Source organism: Amblyomma americanum, chromosome 4, assembly GCF_052857255.1.
Source record: "Amblyomma americanum isolate KBUSLIRL-KWMA chromosome 4, ASM5285725v1, whole genome shotgun sequence".
In the NCBI taxonomy this organism is placed as follows: Eukaryota; Metazoa; Arthropoda; class Arachnida; order Ixodida; family Ixodidae; genus Amblyomma; species Amblyomma americanum.
In genome coordinates, this window is record NC_135500.1 from 73,142,812 (window position 1) to 73,162,811 (window position 20,000).

Genomic DNA, 20,000 nt, shown 5'->3' on the forward strand with positions numbered 1-20,000 from the left:
CCTGCACCGGTTCTTGAGGTACAATGCCATCAGGTGTGCAGCACAGCCACGGCTGTTCAAGCATCACTACAAGCCTACAAGTACGGACTTGAAGGCACATGTCTTCTTCAAATGATCTCACAGCTTCAGCTTCCAAGGAACTTCCATATGCTGTGGCAGGGGACCAGAATCTTGTGTCTTTTAGAAACCCTTCGTCTACTGCAATGGGATCCCATCTCGATTTTAGTATTGTGTGCGGCCGGCTACTTGCAGATATGCGAATGGCTCGCATACTTCTCCAATGAGCAAGATCTCTGCGTGGTTCCCTTGTTATTGCTTCAGTATGAAGTATGTCATGAGGAGTAGCCACAACCTTTGACATATAAAATTCCATTTCAGAGTCTGTGTTTGTCCAGGTCTCAACTGACCGGTAAAGTGCTGAAGTGCGCATGTTTCCCTCTACACTGGTGTAGGGTGCTGGGCCACTTCATCTCCTTCTGCTAAAATCTGAGGGGAGAGCTCGTTGCTGACTGCCGTGAGAAGTGAGCAATTTTCACCCCAAAGGCCGTCAAGCAGAGCAGCCACTGTTGTCGCATCTTGAACAGGGGGGGCTGCTGGTGGTAGTGCAACCACCTCTTCCACTTGCTTCCCATAGAAGCTTTCCAAGCATGCTCCCTTTTGGTAAATTCCGAGGCTTTTTACAGAAGGTTTTCCCCACTTCCTCGGGTCATTTGTTTGAGAACTGTGCTCTTTTGAGTTCACATATTGCACCACAGCTGCAATATGTTTACAGCGTCCTCCCTGTCCCGCCTTGCAAGTACATTTTGCATCTTCTAGCATGAAATCAGGCACCTGTGGGAAAAAATAAAATGCCACTTGTAAAGCTGCCCTGTAGCAAGCTTGAATCGACTACTTTGTTTCACCAGCCCTCACAGCCTGAACAAACTTTTTTTGCAAATTCTATATTTTGGAAACTTTCTGTGCAGGTAATTTGAAGGGTAGAGAAACTGTTCCAGTAATCTGGCTGGAATGTGAAAAAGCAATGACAAGACGGTGCTACACAGATTAAGCAATGAAGTGATTAAGCAATTGCAGACTGTGCACTTTAGACTAAGGGCGCTAGGGCAGGTGATAAACCTTTCGCCTCAACTATGCATTCGGGAGTGAGGGTGATATGAATAACAATGAGAGCGACACTAAAAATAAAATATTTATCAAATTTAAAAACTTTTTGCTACCGGCGGTGCAACTTTCCAGCTATTTGCTCGACTGATATCTCACTCGCGTGCTGTCTTGCAATCATCGAAACGCTCTTTTTTAACGACGGAACACGTGAAATTCGAGCTGTACGGGCAGTGGTACAGTGCAAGAATAAAAACGTTCAGCCCTTACTGCCGGAGTCTAACCCGAGATGTTTTTTTCACGCCCATCGTGCTGCTTTGCACACTCGCTGGCTTTTCGCGCGACCGCACCCTGCACGAGTCTCTGGCAGGTTGGACGGCACTCCCTCAAATTACTGTAACAATACGCGTCATGCAAGCGGAAAAAGCGAGTGCATTAATCAAAGAAAAAAACATTGGCTGAAGCGGCAAGGAATGAATGCATTAGAGGGCATACTCACAATGAGCTCCACTTCGTAGGCAGGCTTGTTGATGCTCGTCTGCGGCAGACATTTGGCGCGTATGTAGATGATGACGTCCCAGACAGCCGTGAGGTCGGACACATGTCCACTATTATAAAGTGCTGTCCCCTTGCGCACACTCTCACCGGAGAAATAACCGTCCGGAACACGCAGAAACGGCAAATCGCACGCACGCACCTCAGCCATGCTTGCCGCGTGAGGCCCACTGCTCGCCCGCCGTCCCGCCTGCAGTTCCAACGGCCGCCGCTACGCGGCTTTCAGTGGCGCCCCTATAGGCGCTGCACAGGGCGTATACTCCAACTGCGCTTGACCGCCGACGCGTTCGGCGGCTTCGGCGCGCTCTGACCGCACTGGCGGGGAGACTTGGAGCATGTTTCTATTTCGCGCCGAGTGCACAAGCCGCCGCCGGCCCGACCAGACTAGACTTGTTCAACTCCGCGGCGAGGTGTGCGTTGCGACGTAATTCAATAGCTTCGGCATTTGGGCGGAGCTGTTCATTTCGAGCTCTCAGCTAATTTAATCCATTCACAGTACACATATGAAGGTACATGCAAGTGGGCGAGAGAGCCCGATCCAGTGGACCCGTTGGATCTAGCGGAAGCCGTTGAAGCGTCGTGCGCTGGCTTTAGTTTGAAGCCGCCAACTTTAAAAGCAATAGCCCTTGAGCACCCATCCATTTTTTGTGGCAAATAAATAAATAAATAACCTGGCCCTTGCAACCGCGGGAGACCTCGACGTCACCTGCTGCACCGTGCAATCGCGCCATTCAAGGAATTGCAATCCGTTGGCCCCAAAGCCCTGGCCGGCCTCCGATGGGCGCAAGGCGCCGACCTTGTCCTGGCCCCTCGAGACTCCCCGCACTGGGGTTACGATATTTATTATTCAGTTTGCAACGGTTGCTCACTGAGGAAGGGGGAAACGACCCTCCGGCGCCTAACCTAACCGTGCTCGCTCAAAAGCATCGCACACTCTGTAGGGGCTGAGGTCGCTGAAATGCAGGCCGGAGTTTTTGCGAGAACTACGTCGTTGGGTTCGGGAACGAGATTCATCGCAACGCTGACAAGACTCCCGTGCAAACGTAAACGAATTGACGGTAGCGACTCCCGATAGATGCCTTCAACGTGCGGCGGCAGTAGCTTTCATTTCGGCGGCTGCTAGACCGCACTGCTAGCAGCCAGAAATCACGGAGTCTCCGTTTACGTCACGTTTCACGTCTCTACGTCCTGTGACGTCATAAGAGTTCTCCTTGACGTAATAAGAGTTTTCGAGTTTGGATCAGAGCGGCGGGAAAAACTTTTTCAACTTCGAATCGAAATTTCTTTGAAATAAATGCATCTTTCGCTCCCGGACAAGCGGAAACAAAGCCATGAAATGCCGAACTATCAAATTTTGCTAAAAAAATTTATACGGCTCGTCTCAGTGTCCCTTTAAGAGATGCACCAGTGCCCCCGGCAGGCAGGTGGCACCTCTCATTGGCCGTAGAGCTCCATTACAAATGCATCATACAAATATTGTCACTGTGCTTCATTTTCCGTGGGGACTTTAACGAGAGAAGCTACTAAAAGAAATCTTTTTAATTAATCTACCTAGAACAATGAAACTGCACTTATACTGTTTTTTCTACCTTTTTCAGAACAATAATTATTTTCCTTGAAGAAGGATTACTTTTAGCTCAGTGTTGCTAACAAGATTAAAAAAAGAACCTTTTGTGCAGGATTTCACATTGAACTATTTCACTGGGTACGAAGAGCAACAGCTAATTTTGCGGCTTAATATTTGTAGAATGCCGGAAACTAGCTCAAATTTGGTCAAGAAAGTTTTTCTAGTATGGGAAAAATAAATTGTGATAATGTTACCCTTTTGTTTTTCAGAATCATTACTTAGATTAGTGTAGTTTGAAGCCTCTCTAAACTTGTAGCAGAGATATTGAAATTCTGAATAGATATTTGCAAGTTACACATACGCATTCTACAGAACACATCTGCGACGTTTCACCGTGATATGGAATGGAGACTTACAAAAGATCCTGAGTGCAAATTTTCGAAGTCCGCCCAGAATTTTTGGTACTTGCACTTTTCGTATCGCACTGAAACTTGGCAAATGTGTCCTTTGCATTGTGTAGCTTCAGATGTCGCCTAAGAATTGCAGTATCTCTAATGCAAGTGTATAGAAACTATACAACAGTAATGAGTCCCAAAAACATAACAATAACATCACAATTTTTTTTCACACGAGGAACTTCCATGACTTCATCATGGCTATTTCCCTGCATTCTATAGTTAGTAAGCTATAAAATAAGCTACTGCTGGTAGTTCCCAGTGAATATTTTCTAAGAGAAAGCATGCGCACAAAAGGGCCTTTTTAGAGCAAAAGCTCTACTACTCGAGGTACAACTCAGAAATTCCCCTGGCTCCAACTTTCCTAGTAGTGTTATTATATAGGCCCTCCGAGCTTTTATAACACTACCCGCAGAGTGGCACAGTGGCTGAGACTTAGGGCACGCAACCGGTAGATGGCTTTGCCGAGCACTGCCACCAGTAAGGAGAGAGCCCAAGTTGGCTGGTTACGGAGAGATTCAACAGGGAATAGTTGCCGTGGCAAAGAACCTTTGGCCTTCGGTGGCGTCACCACCATGTGTGACGTCATGGTGATCATGTGATTAGAAGCGGCAACAAAATGGTTGTGTCTGCCGCCTTCATCTACAATGGATGAGCGAGTTGGACCACCCACAAATGCTTTTTCTAGTTATAACCAGGTTCAAGTAAGATTAAACATACACAAATTGTTTTTTGAGGCCTGTTAGCAGCACTGAGCAAAAGTGCGCACTACGAGAGAACTAATTAGTGTCCTGAAAAGAGCAGAAAAGCAGTATAAGCACACAAAATTTCACTGCTCTGGATGGACTATTTAAAATTGTTTTTTTTCCTGTGGCATTTCCGCTTAAATGTGGGATGATCTTTGGACTTTCATTGTGTGGATTTTCTCTGCAATGCAGGTACTATTCAGTGCATCGAAAGTATAAGTACGGTCCCTCACGAATATCCTGACTGTTTTGCTTAGTTCGATATTTCCCTTCAGTGTCCACCATGTAACAGCGGTCACCAGCAAACACCGGTAGTACCAACTTGAAGCACATACAAGAACCGTGTAATAAATAAACGACTAAACAGCAGAAGTCGAGCAACAAAAACAAAAAGACCAGAATGTGGAATCAGGGCATGCTACACTGAACCAACCCTAGGTGTATTCTGAAATTCAAACAGTGCGAGCCATTCAACCAGGTCTCCACTGAGGCAAAGAGAAATAAATTTGAGCTGAATTTTCTGCACATATAGACCACTTCCGCCTAATTGCTTTAGCGGGTTTAACGTCCCAAGACGATTCAGGCCATATGGGACGCCGTAGTGAAAGGCTCCAGACAGTGTAGACCATCTGAGGTCCTTAAACATGCACTGACGTCACACAGCATATCCACACTTTTGTATTTCGCCTCCACTAAGATGGAATGCAAAGTGCAGGCACCGCAACTGAAATCAAAAAAGGAAAGGATTAAAAGAAAGAAAGAAAGACAGAAGAGAAAAAGAAAAAGAAAATTTTTTTCCTTGCTTCGCTAACTGATGGTCTAGTTACTGAACTTACGATTGAGCTCATGGCCAAGGCTGGAAATTTCTGTATTGCCACTTCCACTGATGGATCCTCAGATCCAATCCACTTCCTTCGGGTAGGAAATGTACGGCGCATACAGTCTATTATGTAAGCCATGTCTGTCCGAGCTTTTTGTACCGCGGACTTCATTCCTTCGATGTGGCCAGCAATACTCTCCTCATCCTCCCCGTCTGGTGCAGTTGCCTGCAAGCAAAAGGAGCCTACTTCACACTGCACATCAGGCTGTCTTCAGCACAAGGACTGTATGAAATCCAAATGCATACCACAGACGGCCTCAAAACACGCTGCAGGGCATTTCCGCCAACCGTGGCCACTTTCCCATCGTTCGTTGGTTTTTTTGACGGTGGAGAATCTGCCCCATCATTCTGCTGGATACGGATTTTTCTCCGCTCATATTTTGCCTTGAAACGGAGAGCTTCTCGCCAAGAGTCCTGTTTTTAAAACATCCGACACATTGCAAGCATTACTACTTGCACTGACAAAAGCAATCACAGTACAATTAAATACATGCTAACAGTGATGGTGTTGATCACAAGCTACCAGTAAACACCCATGGACATAAAAATACCTCATGAGAAGCTATAGATATTGCTCCATATTTTATTGCAGCACATTTTTGACAGCATAAAAACACTAAAGGACCCACACTGATCTCTCGCCGACATTACTTTTTTATGGTAGCGCGCACATTACCAAATTTGCAGCATAGAGTTCCTTTCCAGTAATTCAAGCTTTGTTTTCCAATTATATTTTCACTGTGAGGCGAACTTTTTTGTTGTTTTAATGTCCTGAAACGACACATCAGCTACAATGGGCACCACAGTGGAGTTTCTGGATGAATTTTGATCACTTGGAGTTCTCTAATAACTAGGCCAACCAATGGCCCTTCAATTCAAATGCCAACCAGACAAGCTGGGCCAGGATTATCAAGCTCTCTCGTACAACCCTTTAATACACCGTCCTATTCGGCAGTCTTCATGACTACCTCCAGAAGACGGCTGTAGCACCGAAAAAGACAATACATAGCAAGCAAGACGGGACAGGCACAACTTCCAACTATTTATTCACCGCGAATGCGAATGAATATAAGGACAAATCAAGATGGGTAGCAAGAACCACACATGCGCGCGAGGGTTTTACAAAAAACCGGATAAAAGATAGGTTAGGCACACACATATCTCACGTCCGTGTATCTAAAAAAGCAGTTTCATTCTTATAAATGGAGATAGATGGGGCACTAACACAATCGCTACAGTTTCTTTTAATATAGAAGGCCGCCAACAGTTCACGGGCTGTCTTTTCCTTACTTGTTTAAAACCTTTGCTTCTTTCAGCCTTGCCACACACTTAATCTTCCTTTCTTCTCTGCAGGCTTTATAATGATGTGGCAGATGAGAACCAATGCATTTTGTAAATCCCGATTATGTTCCACTAATTGGTCGTTATTACAGCGGCCGGTTTGTCCAATGTGCTTTCCGCAAGTGAGAGGAATCTGATATACGACTCCCACGGCACATTTAACAAGCGGAGCTGCATGCCTCTTTTTACAATCAGTCTTGTTTATCTTGTTGGGATCAGTTTTAACGCACAAGCCAGCCAGTTTCTTTGGGGTAGAAAAAACCACAAGAACCTTATATTTTGTTGCCACATGCTTCAAATTGTGTGCCAAATTTGCTGTCTTTTTCGGCGCTACAACCATCTTCTGGAAACATGCACCAACTAGCCCCCAACAAGTATTACTCATGACTGCCCCGCTACTGCAGCAAGAGGGAAAGAGGACCTGCTCACTAGAGACGTACCATAGGAAATATCTGAACAATTTTTTATCCCATTTTTTCGTGAGATAGTATTTTATGAAAGAGAATCAGCCAGCCATGCCAGCAGCATGCACTGTGGTGTGAATGACTCTATCAGTGGCGCCCAAAACAGAGTCATTGAAAATGGTACGGCTACCACTGATAAATAGAGAAGACATTATTATTATACTCAGAACACCTAGGCCGCCCTGTTAATTTCACAAAGTCTGCTGTCCCTACAAGATTAGTTTGAAGGGCTTCAGCTGCCTACTTACATAGCCGGTGCCAGATGCGTCAGCCAAGTTTGGGTACCTGGACACCAGAGCTTACGCAGCCTCATTGTACAACTTGCCAGGGTACCTAGCACAGTTAAGACAAACGTGTAAGGCAGTACACAGTGAGGATGTTCTTTTGTAGGCTCACATAGACATTTTAGTTTCAGATGCAGTCAGTGTCTTAGGTGCAAGACGTGGGAGGACACATAAGCTCTGCCTTTAAGTTTACGACGTGACAGCAGTTCTCCTTGCTCACATAAGCAAGGACATTGCTTGCTCTCTCACAATCAATATGTGAAAGACTAAACCACACATTTACAGCCCTCTTTAACCAAGTCCTTTGAACATTCCTACATGACATACCAATAGCATGTCTGACTCGCAACCCAAGGGTCACGGATTCGATTCTCAACTAACCGCAATTTTCCTTTCGGGGCAACTCATCCACTTCATATGCAGAACTGAGGATTGGGCGATTTGGCGGTGATCCATCAAATAAAAACCAGCGCTTACAAACACAGACAAAGGACGAGACGAAACAAACTGAAAAGCCTTCAGTTCGTTTCGTCTCGTCCTCTGTCCGTGTTTGTAAGCGCTGGATTTTATACGATGGATCACTTTATATCTCTGGATGTCCTAATGATGTTCCAGGCACATTGCAACCTTACAATCACCAGTTTTCTAATTTCATCCACTTTTCAAGTCCGTCGTTCTATGTGTGACATAGCTACCTTTTCAACAAATTCAAATTTCTTGCTCACGTCTACCAATGCCGACACAGGATTTTCTGCGCCACGAGCTCCTTCATGCTTTCTCGTTAAAATGGCTTATGGCCACGCAAGTTTGTAGCCCAAGTTATCTCCACATTGCCCTACATGGTCAAAAATTCTTGCAAATACCTTACATGGTGTATAAGCAGAGGTCATGATAGAGCCATTGGACAACTCTGCTGCGTGCTTTGAAGTACTGTCCACTTTGGTGGCGCTCTATACTGAATTGGATATCGTTTGGTACAGCTGGCAGGCTGTATGTGAGGCTGTACGTGGCAGTGACACGGGATTGCTCCGCTTGCTGGGGCTCGTCGAGAACATCCGCAATCCTAAAGTGCCAGGTTAAAATAAGAAAAGAACAAGAGAAGAGCATACTACACAGTGAGCACAGACTGTGGCCAACGTTTCCATACATTTCTACTATGATTGCCATTGATTGCAGTGGAAGACATAAATTGGACACTCCTCTTTGCTGCATGATGCTCCTCCACCATTATTTGAAATATACAGAATAATAGTTAATACTGGTAAGAAAATGTACTCACCGAACCTGGCAATCCTCGGAGACTGATTTTTTCCCTGTCCCGAATTTCGAAGTCTTCAGGTATGTCAACAAAAACATTAAAATCTTCTTCGAACATCTGTGGAAACACGAGAATGATACTAAAATAGCTAACCATGTAAAGTTAAACTATTCAAAATGAGTGTGTCACATTATTTTCCGGAGCATGTTGGCATGCTTGCTGCATCGCATTACGAGACCTAAATCAACGGGCTACGCACTGAATTCAGGACCTGTCAATTTAGAAGAGCAATGACCATAAAATACTGCAACACCAGCAACACTTCCCTCTACCTCGGGTATTTCGTGTGCAGTCGTCAGCACGTCTGTCTAGAGCACAGGAATGCCTGCATATCGCACTAAATAAGTGGAATTTTCACGCAGGTATTTTGTCGTAGAGATAATGCTTGCGCTGGTGCGAAGCAGCATTGACAGCGGTTGAGTGAAGATTTCACTTTGTTTGCTCCGCACTACACCGCTCCAGCGCTCTAGACAGGCCTGTACCTCGCGACTGAAATAAAGCATTAATATGTGAAAAATTCTCTATACACATGCCTTAGTGTTAAGCGGCGCGCTGCGGTGTGCATTTTAAATATTCGCCGACCTTTGTTGTGACACGAGATCCTTACGGAAAGGGAGATTTTTAGAGCATGACGCATAGGGAAGCACATGCATGCCGAGATATTGCTTTAAACTTTACATTACACGCAAACTGTCAACGCACTATGTAATTCACTGTGGACAAAAGCGCGAGGCATAAGGAAAGTACACACATTTACACGCGTGGATGTAATAAGCACCTGCCTAAAAGCACCAGTCCCCAAAAGAACCCGAGAACGGCAACTGACTTGTCATGGAGCTACCACGTAGATTGTATCGTACATGATACGCATGCGCTGTGCGTGCCAGCCCATCCCGAACCGACCGCTGCCGTTGACGCGAACACGTGCCTACATCGACCTGCCCTATAAAACTGAGCAGCTGCTATCAATAAACGTTCATTCTGTTCTTGCGTGACTTGGTCGTTACATGGTGTCAGAAGTGGGGTCACTGTCTGCCTCTCAAGCAGTGGCTTGAACAAGAAACGCGAAGGCGTCGCCTACAAGCCAGGAAAAATGGAGCTACTCAAGCCGCCCGACCATCTACTTCTGACCGGGAACATCGCGAAGAAGTGGGCGTTGTTTAAGCAGAAGTTCGAGCTCTTTCTGGAAGCAACAGCATCGACCAAGGAGCCAAGGACGGAAGCTGCTAAGACTGCGCTGTTGCTAAGTGTTGCCGGCGATGACGCTCTTGAGGTATTTAATAACTTCACTTTTTCGGCGGAAGAAAGCAAGAATGACTATGCAACGGTTGTGAGCAAGTTTGAAGCGTACTGTCAGGAGCAGCAGAATGAGGTCTACGAGAGGTACGTGTTTCGCTCAAGGATTCAAGCGGAAGGCGAACCTTTTGAACAATTTCTACGCGACCTGCGAAAGCTAGCCCAGAGTTGCAACTTCTCAACACTGAGCGACGGAATGATCCGTGACCAGATTGTGTTCGGTACAAATAATCCGAAGCTACGGGAGAAACTGCTCAAAGTCGAAAACCTAACGCTGCTTAAAGCAGAACAGAGCTGCAAAGCTGCCGAAGTGTCGGCTCACCAAAATGAGACCTGGGGCCAAATGGAAAGGCAAGTGGCGTCGGTAAAACGGCGTGAACGGTTCAGATGCAGCCGATGCAACCGATTGCACGAGCGGAACAAGTGTCCGGCGTTCGGGAAGACATGTTTTGCGTGCAAAGGGGCCAATCATTTCGCGACCTGCTGCCAGAAAGAGCCTGCAGTCAGTGCAGTCGTTCACGACGAGGACAACTTCGACATCCTCAATGTAAGGGTATGCACAGTCGATAGGACCGCTGACTGGACAGTTGAAGCCAAGGTGTCGAACCAGAATGTTGTTTTTAGAGTAGACACTGGGTCCCAGGCAAACTTGCTGCCTTATTCAGTCTTTCGCAAGTTCAAAGCTACGCCATGCCCGACTCCAAGCAGCTCCGTTCTTCGGTCTTACAGTGGTGACGTAATTAAGCACTTCGGCGTGGCGACCCTACCAGTGGTCATTAACGACAAGTCCGGCACCTTCACCTTCTTCATAGTGAAGAAAAGCAAACAGGCGATACTTGGACTACATGCAACGGAGGCGCTGGGACTCGTAGTTCGTTCAGTCAACGCAGTGGATACAGCAGAGTCTGACAAAGTATTGCAAGAATTCTCGCCGCTTTTTCAAGGTACCGGCTGTGTAGCCCACCCATACCGGATGGTCCTGCGCGAAGACGCCATACCAGTGATACAGCCGGCGCGACGCTTCCCCTTGGCACTGCGAGAACCACTGCGAGAGGAGCTGCAGCGCATGGAAGAGGCCCATATCATTGAAAGGGTCATTGAACCAACAGAATGGGTGAGTACGCTGGTCATTGTCAGGAAAAAGGATGGCAAACTTCGGGTCTGCATGGATCCTAGAAACATTAACGAATGCCTGAAACGGGAGCACTATCAGATGCCTAAACGTGACGATATTGAGGCAGAGCTGGCAGGCGCTAAATACTTCTCGCGCCTATAAGCAAACTCAGGGTTTCATCATATTCCATTGGATCAGGCCACATCAACCATTTGCACGTTCGCGACACCTTTTGGGCGTTATCGTTTTTTGAGACTGCCGTTTCGGATTGCGTCAGCGCCTGAAGTGTTTCAAAGAACGTTGAGCTCAATTTTTGATCGAGCACCAGGCGTGCGCGTGTATGTCGATGACGTCCTGATATGGGGTGCTACCCGGGAAGAACACGACAAGCGCCTTCGTAGAGCGCTGGAACTATCAAAGCAGGCAGGCTTGACGTTCAATCCAGCCAAATGCAAGTTCGCGAGCACCGAGGTTGAGTTCTTGGGCGACCTCATCAGCCAAGACGGGATAAAGCCGAATCTTTCATTCAGTGCATCGATTGCTGCAATGCCGTAACCGGCTGATAAGACCGCGGTTCAGCGAATGCTTGGTGTGGCCAATTATTTTGGGAAGTATATCCCGCATCTTGCTGAAAAGACCAAGTTGTTACGAGGTATTATAAAAAAAGAAAGTCTTCGAGTGGACAGACAAGCATGCCGCTGAGTGGGCAGCTATTTGCGCACTTCTAAGCAGCGCACCGGTGCTGGCAATTTTTGATCCAGCAAGAGAGACAAAAATTAGCTCTGATGCATCAAAAAATTGGCTAGGAGCCGCACTGTTGCAGCGACACGGAGATAGCTGGCGACCTGTCGCCTACGCATCACGCGTCATGAGTGAGACTGAGCAAAGGTACTCACAAATAGAGAAACAATGGGAATAACTTTTGGGTGTGAAAAATTTCACTATTTCGTTTACGGCCGAAGAATTGTTATCGAGACGAACCACCGCCCCCTCCTAGCAATTGCGTCGAAAGGAATCGGCGATATGCCACCACGGCTTCAGCGGTTTTTCTTGCGCTTGTGCAAGTACGATTATTCCCTTCAATTCGTACCAGGGAAAGAGCTGCCGCTGGCCGATATGCTGTCAAGGGCGTCACCTAAGAAACCACTGGACATCACAGCCTCCGAAGACGAAGTAGAAGTTCATGCGGTTGGAGCGGTCACGGACATGGTGAGCAGAAAAACACTTAATCGACTTGTGGAGGCCACGGCAAACTATCCAGATCTACAGTCGGTTATACGGTACATAACAGCCGGCGGTAACCAGGGTGGCAGCATGAAATCATTTGCGGCGGAATTGTCCCTGATTGAAGGCATTGTGTTTAAAGGCACTAAAGTAGTCATCACAAAGTGTATGAGGGCGGAAATGCTTCAACGAATACATGAGGGACATTTGGGCCTGAATAAGTGTAAAGCAAGAGCTCGACAGCTAGTGTTCTGGCCCGGACTCAACTCCGATATCGAAACGATGTTAAAAGGTTGCACAGTCTGCCGGAAATATGCGTACCAACTTCAACGCGAGCCATTTTTGATGCGCCCAACACCACATTACGCGTGGTACAGAGTCGGCGTCGACATCTTCCAGCACGGCGGTAGTTCCTACTTGTGCGTGTATGATGCCCTATCGAACTTCCCAGGGGTTGAACGACTCAGCGACACAACAGCCCGCACTGTCATTGACAAATTGAGTGGGATCTTCGCCCGTTACGGGATCCCTGTGGAAGTTTGCAGCGACAACGGTCCCCAGTTCTCCTCTCACGAATTTGCTGTTTTTGCATCCAGGTACGAGTTCAAGCACATTACGTCGAGCCCTGCATTTCCACAGTCGTATGGACTTGCCGAGAATGGTGTTCAAATCGTAAAGAAAATCTTGAAAAAAACGCAAGAGACACGGGAAGACTTCTGGCTTGGACTGCTTTCCTACCGTTCGACTCCGTTGGAGGATGGTCGTTCGCCGGGTGAGCTCCTGCAAGGCAGAAGACTGCGTATGCGACTTCCCGACTTCAGCCAACAGCCAAAAACAAGTCTTCAAACGCCAGCCGCTCGACACCGGCGCAAAATCCCTACCGGCCCTCCGGAAAGGAGAAGTGGTTAGGATCCGTCACAAACAGTGGACTCGCAAAGCGCAAGTACTGGGGCCGGTAGCGCCGCTGTCATACCAGGTGCTTACCGAAGATAACAAGCTGCTTCGCCGCAACCGCAAGCATCTAAGTGCGACGTTGGAACCCTTCGAGAGCAACGCACTCGGAAGTGACGAGTCCGAGAGTGAGTGCGAGCTCGTCGACGAGCAGGGGCCCAGTCCAAGAAGAGTAGCTGCTGCGCCATCTACGGACGGACACACTACACCAGCGGTGAGGCGGTCCACCAGAAACAGGAGGCCGCCAAACAGGCTTTACTACGATCGCAACTTTAACCAAGTGAATTCGTGACGCATTCCCAAGATTCAATAAACAAAGGAAGATGTATCGTACATGATACGCATGCGCTGTGCGTGCCAGCCCATCCCGAACCGACCGCTGCCGTTGACGCGAACACGTGCCTACATCGACCTGCCCTATAAAACCGAGCAGCTGCTATCAATAAACGTTCATTCTGTTCTTGCGTGACTTGGTCGTTACAGATAAGTTTACACAATTACTCACCGTGAAGATGAGGGTGGCAACGTCGATGCCGCGGAACAGCTCATGGTCTCTCACGCGCTCAACCAGCCCGCGCCGTGTAAGCGTCCCATCAAAGGGCAAAACAAAATTCCTTTCCCGGAACGTTACCAGGCACTTCCTCGTCATGGTGACGTACGTATATGTACTACTGCGAAATTGCGCAGCAATGAACGTTGCTGAGTGAGACGTGAAGTAGAGTTTCTCGAGCACGTGCACCAGTATGCGCCTTTTTCAATTTGGCTGACCACTGTGGTGACTTGGCTTGGCTTGGCCAGCTTAGTTTGCACAACGTGACACTCCAATTGCTAAGGTTATTGCAAAATAAAATTACACCAAAAATACTTAGTTATACTAAATGCGACTTAGGTGCTCTAGCACCTAGTGAATTTGATTATTATGATGAAAGGGCAAAACAACAACAAACATGCCAAGCTATAGCCAAGCCAGCCAAGCGGCTTTATCGCTAGGAGGCTGTTCGTGTCTATTCGTGTCCCTGGCCGTTGGTGGCAACTGCGCTTAAAGCGATGTGATTCCGATGTATATGCAGGAACTGCGGCTTTCTGACAATTGGCACACCGCGTTTGCGGGGTCTTTTTGCGGTCTTTTGGCTTGCGACTACAACGATGGACGCGAAGTACTGCCCGAGGTGCCCATTCTTTTCGTTCCAGCTGACGAAAGTTGTCACGCACATTGGATTAGTTCACAGTGCAGAGCCAAACTTAAATGTTTTCTGCGGCATAGGAGGCTGCGCGAACTCGTACTCGAATTTTTCATCCTACAGATCGCATCTATATCGCCGCCACCGAGATGTGCTTGAAGAAAACGGCAGCATTTTGAAACACGGATGCACCGAGAAAGCAAACAGAGAAAATTCAGAACTGGACGACGACGAGCCTGTCCCACATGAAATGGACTGGGCTGACAAAGCGGACTATGGTAGCGGTCACCGCCAGAAAGAACGACCTTCGGCGAATGTTTGTTCAGCTCAGAAGACAACAGTCCAACATGACAGATTTAGCAAATTTTTGAACCAGGCAAAATCGACCCTGTGCAACTTCTTTTTCTTTTTCACTGAAGAGCACAGCTTGCCACACACAGCGGCTGAGAAGGTGTTTTCTGAATTGCAGCTGGTGTTTGAGCTGGTGCTGAAGGCCTATGGCAGGGAGGTTGAACATGCAGCAAAATCAAACACAACAGCACTACAAAAATTGCTAAGCTGCTCATTTATGTCTGACCTCTTTAGTGACTTAAAGAACAAGTACAGGCGTGAGCAATATGTGGAAGCGAATTTTCCTTTTGTTCTTCCTGAGGAACAGCTTTTGGACGGCGCAGCAAAGTACCATTATGTACGTTTGCCCAAGCTGCTCAGTGCACTTTGTGAAATCCCCGACAATGCAGCCCACTTGAAAACACCAAAGCGTGAGAACACGACGCCGTCTGTGTATAAAGACTATACTAATGGTGCGGTGTACAGAGAGCATCTTCAAGATGTGATTCCAGAAAGCAGAACACACACAATACTTCTTTTGTTTTATACTGGCGAAATTGAAGTTGTAAATCCTCTGGGAGCGAAACGAGGAAAGCACAAGTTACTCGCTGTATACTGCAGCTTGTTGAACCTTCATGTCAAGCATAGGTCGAAACTTGAGAGCATATATTTGATTCTGCTTGTTCGCTATGTTTATGTGAAAAAGTACGGCCTCAGCAATGTACTACAGCCATTACTCGAAGACCTAAACAAGTTGTATGCAGAAGGCCATACCATTGGCTTAGAAGGACAGGAGACAAGGGCCACAGTCATCGTGTTCGGCTTCTGTGGAGACAACCTTTCCATGAACCGCTTGGGCGGATTCACTTGTTGTTTCAGCCGTGGGCGAGTCTGCAGATTCTGCATGGTATCTGTGAAACATTTGCCAGAAAAAACCTGTGAAATAATGTGCCAGCCACGCATAATACGCAGCCACCAGTCACATCTTGAAGCAATAGCAGTGAACCCTGCTAACAGGACTTTGTAAGGCGTAAATGAGGTCTCGCCCCTTTTGCAGTTGCCATACTTCGACATTACCCGGAAATTACCACCAGACATTATGCATGACATTTTGGAAGGAGGAATAGATTGTATCTTTCGACTTGTTTTGAAATCTCTCCTTTCCAGTGGCTTACTGTGCAAGCAAAACCTTGAGGAGCTGTCTTCATTCAAGTATGGAGCAAATGATCTAAAAAACACGTCCCCACCGATCAACCCGGCATTCATCAATAGCAAATCTGTTTTAATGGGAACTGCTGCTACCAAGTGGTGCTTGATAAGGTTTTTTCCCTTGATCTTTGGAGCGAGAGTTCCAAAATAAAATGACGATTGGGAATTGCTTTTGAAATTCTGGGAAATTGTTGACATCGTATTTGCATCGGAAATGACATCTGCACGGCTTGTCTACTTGAAAATGCTTGTGCAGACATTTTTGAGCGAGCTCACTGACAGGTACGGGCCTGGTGCAGTTACCCCTAAGCTTCACTTCATGGTGCATTATGCTAGGTTTGTGCGCGAGGTGGGACCTCTTAGACATTTCTGGTCCATGAGGTTTGAAGCGAAGCATCAAAGCCTCAAGAAGTTGGCAGCCTGTGTCAAAAACTTCAGGAACCTTACATACACACTTGCAAAAAGGCACCAGTTGCGACAGAGCTACCAACTCCGCACCTTTCAACTGTACCAAGAACTGAAAACATCGTCAAGTAAGCCTGTTACTGGACTGCGCTCCCTGCCTGTGCCAAAGAAGTGCTTCCAGCCACAGTCGTCCATGACGTCAAAAGTGCAACACTTGATCGACGCAGGTACAAGTGTGGGTGTGTTTTGGTTTCGACAGGAGCGGAGTGCCCAGAGTTTTATAAGATTGAGTCACTCTTAGTGGCAAATGAGGTCCTCCACAACGTCGCAACAACCCTGGAGGTGCAGCACTTTAACCGACACAGGTACTGCTACTGCGTCAAAACCACAAATGAGCAGAAAATCTATGAACCTAGTGAGAAGTTTGAACATTATCTTCTGGACTTGTATGAGAGTGGTAGACTTGTGCCAAAGTGGGAGACTCTGCTGTAAACAAATGCTGCCTTGTCTCAAAACAGCAGTATTGAACTGAGCTAATAGTATTCTTCAGAGTTTTATGTAGTGCATCTTTGGCATATTCAAATTATCAATTTTTATATCTGAGAATAAACGATTTTGATGCTTATGACTCATGCCATCTCATAATTATACTGTAGCGCCTTAACAGGCCTGTGCTGTCTGGAAATATGTTTATAATGCGACAGCATTTTTTATGTCCCTTGGTGAAAAGCCATGCCCAGGATCCGCGTCTAATAACTTTGTTCAAAAGGTGAGAGATTGACCGAAAAGGGCCTGGGTCGCACAAGCCCTACGGCTAGGTGTGTTGGAAGTAGCCATCCACCATGACATCGATTAACCGCCACACCACAGCACTAGAGTTCGTATCAGCCGGCAATCTAGGAACCTACCCAGCAGCTAGTGAAGTAACGGCCCACTGTGACAGGGCGCAGTGAAATTAGTTATTGGTACCGAGAGGGTGCTCAGGGAGAGCAACTTGGGGCTCACAAGTCCCACAGGTGGCTATGTTTGAGATACCGTATGCATATCACGATTCAGTACCTCACTTTGCATCATTCTTTAAAGCCACAACTTGGCAAGACCACTTTGCAGCAACTCTCGGCATCAACAACTCAGTAACAACAACCTAGCCAAAAGAAACGCTATCGCAATACCATCTCAGAAGAATGTGCTTAGGGGTCACCAACTTTTTAGCTACAACGCCATTTTTGTCTTACATCCTGATGTCAACAGCACACAATGTAGACGGGGCACGAGAAGACGACATACCAAGCGCCATCTTCAACAACATTTATTTGAAAGACACACGGCTTCATATATGCTTACATAAAGGCACCATAATATCAGAAACTTATCAGTGCACACCACGTGGCACAGATAGTTCTGCACACTTGTGAAAATTATTGGTCATATAACAGCTCATGTTCTTTTTTTGTTCGTCGGTCGAATTTCGATGGAGGCGAAATTCTAGAGGCCCGTGTACTGCACGATGTCAGTGCACATTAAAGAACCCCAGGTGGTCGAAATTTCCGGAGCCCTTCACTACGGCGTCTCTCATAGCCTGAGTCGCTTTAGGACGTTAAACCCCCATAAACTAACTAAACTGTTTTTTTGTTTGCTAAAAGGACTGTCTGCTAACACGTTGGTCACACAGTCTGGAAATCTCGCCTGCCTCGGTAATTTCACGTATCACTGTGCTTTTCAAGCGCTTTGCATCGTCTAAATTTTGTGGCACAAGTTTCGGATGGGCAATCCCTGATGTGAATTCCTGAATTTCTGCATGCCTGATCGGCATTAGTTTTTTGTTCTTTCAGTCTGGTTCGTGAAATTGAGGCAACTGAGATTGCCAGTATGTGTAACCAATGTGTTAGCACGCCGTCTCTTTTGCTAACAAAAACAGAACTTTAGCTGCTAACGTGCAATAATTTTCATGGGTGTGCAGAAGTGCCTGTGTCACATGGTGCCTTTATGCAAATGTATGCGAAGTCGTTCTTCTTACAAATAAACGTTGAAAGTCCGCACTCACTGTGTCGTCATCTCGTCTTGTGTCCCCGTCTATGTACTGTGCATTACACATGTAATTGACATCAGGATGGAAAACCCCAATCCCAAGCTCCTGTTCTAGCTGCCTTGCAGCAGAGGTAGGGAAGCATAAAATAATTCATTTGAATATCACCTGAAATAAGTAATTGTGCAATAGATACGAATAAGGTACACATATATCCATTAAACTGTTGCACTAAAAAGAGTGCAACTCACTGTTTGCTCAGCACTAATTTATGCTCCTTGAAAATTGCTGTTCTGATAGCGCCTCGGACACCACAGTCTAGTATCTCCTATTGTGTGTACTTGAGGCAGTTTGTGTCACTGAAGTGGACAGCTGTGGTCTCAAAATACATATTTTAAGAATGTTATTATTGTCAAGGTGTTCATTTTACAACGTAATAGTAGTGATCAGAAAACACAATGGTCACTCGTGAAAATCTGGCTACAATTCTGACACGTCACTGAAGAAAATTGCATCACAGCAGAGGAAACCAGGTTTTACACTTGGCAGAATAGAAATCAGAAAAGCACTTATGCAATTCCTCACAGTTCTGCTGTTACTTTAAGCCATTGCACCATTTTCCAGCCAGTAGGAAATGATTTGTCTCACACAAAAAATAAAGAAATGGCTTGCATACTTGTCTGTTGCCAATAAACACCTTCTTGGAAGTTTAGTGCAACTACACTGCGCGAAAGGCATTCTAATGGGATATGCAGATGAGTTTTTCTCCTGTGTAATTCAATAATATAGGATACATTTTTTAAAAAATTAGGTAGCTTTTTAACATGTTTGCCATTAATTAAGCAGAATTCCTTACCATATATCATCCTAGGTCTCTTTCCTGGCCCATTACAGCTGGTACTGGGGACATATGCAGCTGCAATTTACGTTTTTATCGATAAGAGCATTTTGTCTGTGTTATACACAATTTATTTTCTAGTGTTCGTGTTTCTAGTATGGCAGGTGAATGTGCAAGGCCTACTGATGAAGAATTATCTTGCAATCACGCGTACAAAAGGTAAAGCAACCTAAGCTATGATCAAGGGACGCCGTAGTGAAGGGCTCCGGATAATTTCGACTACCTACAATTTGTTACTGTGCACTGACATTGCACATGCAGTACACGGGCTTCTATACCATTTCGCCGCGACCGAGCCCGAACCAGTATCTTACCTTAGGCCAGCAGCCGATCGAGGACCGTATACATAAGAGTGTAGTATATATAGTGACTGAGTCACCATGGCGATTTAGAAATGGAATTTTTACTATATAGCGCTTCTAATTACGGTTTGTACTGACACGCTATAGCGGATTAAAGTGTCTCACTCATTCAAATGCGCTTCCCCATTTGCGATGTGCTACAATAAAAAAAAATGCCTTTATCCGTGTATCCCACACTGACGCAAAAGTTCACAGGCCACTGCACCGTAACCTGAGGCCCGAGGATAAAGGATGTGTGTGTGTGTGTGTGTGTGTGTGTGTGTGTGTGTGTGTGTGTGTGTGTGTGTGTGTGT

The 20,000-nt window shown here is 46.3% G+C and overlaps 1 pseudogene; it reads right to left on the minus strand.

Annotated features, from left to right (window-relative positions):
• Positions 1-117: 117 nt before the first annotated feature.
• On the minus strand, positions 118-14,294 carry LOC144129566 (uncharacterized; annotated as a pseudogene).
• Positions 14,295-20,000: the final 5,706 nt, after the last annotated feature.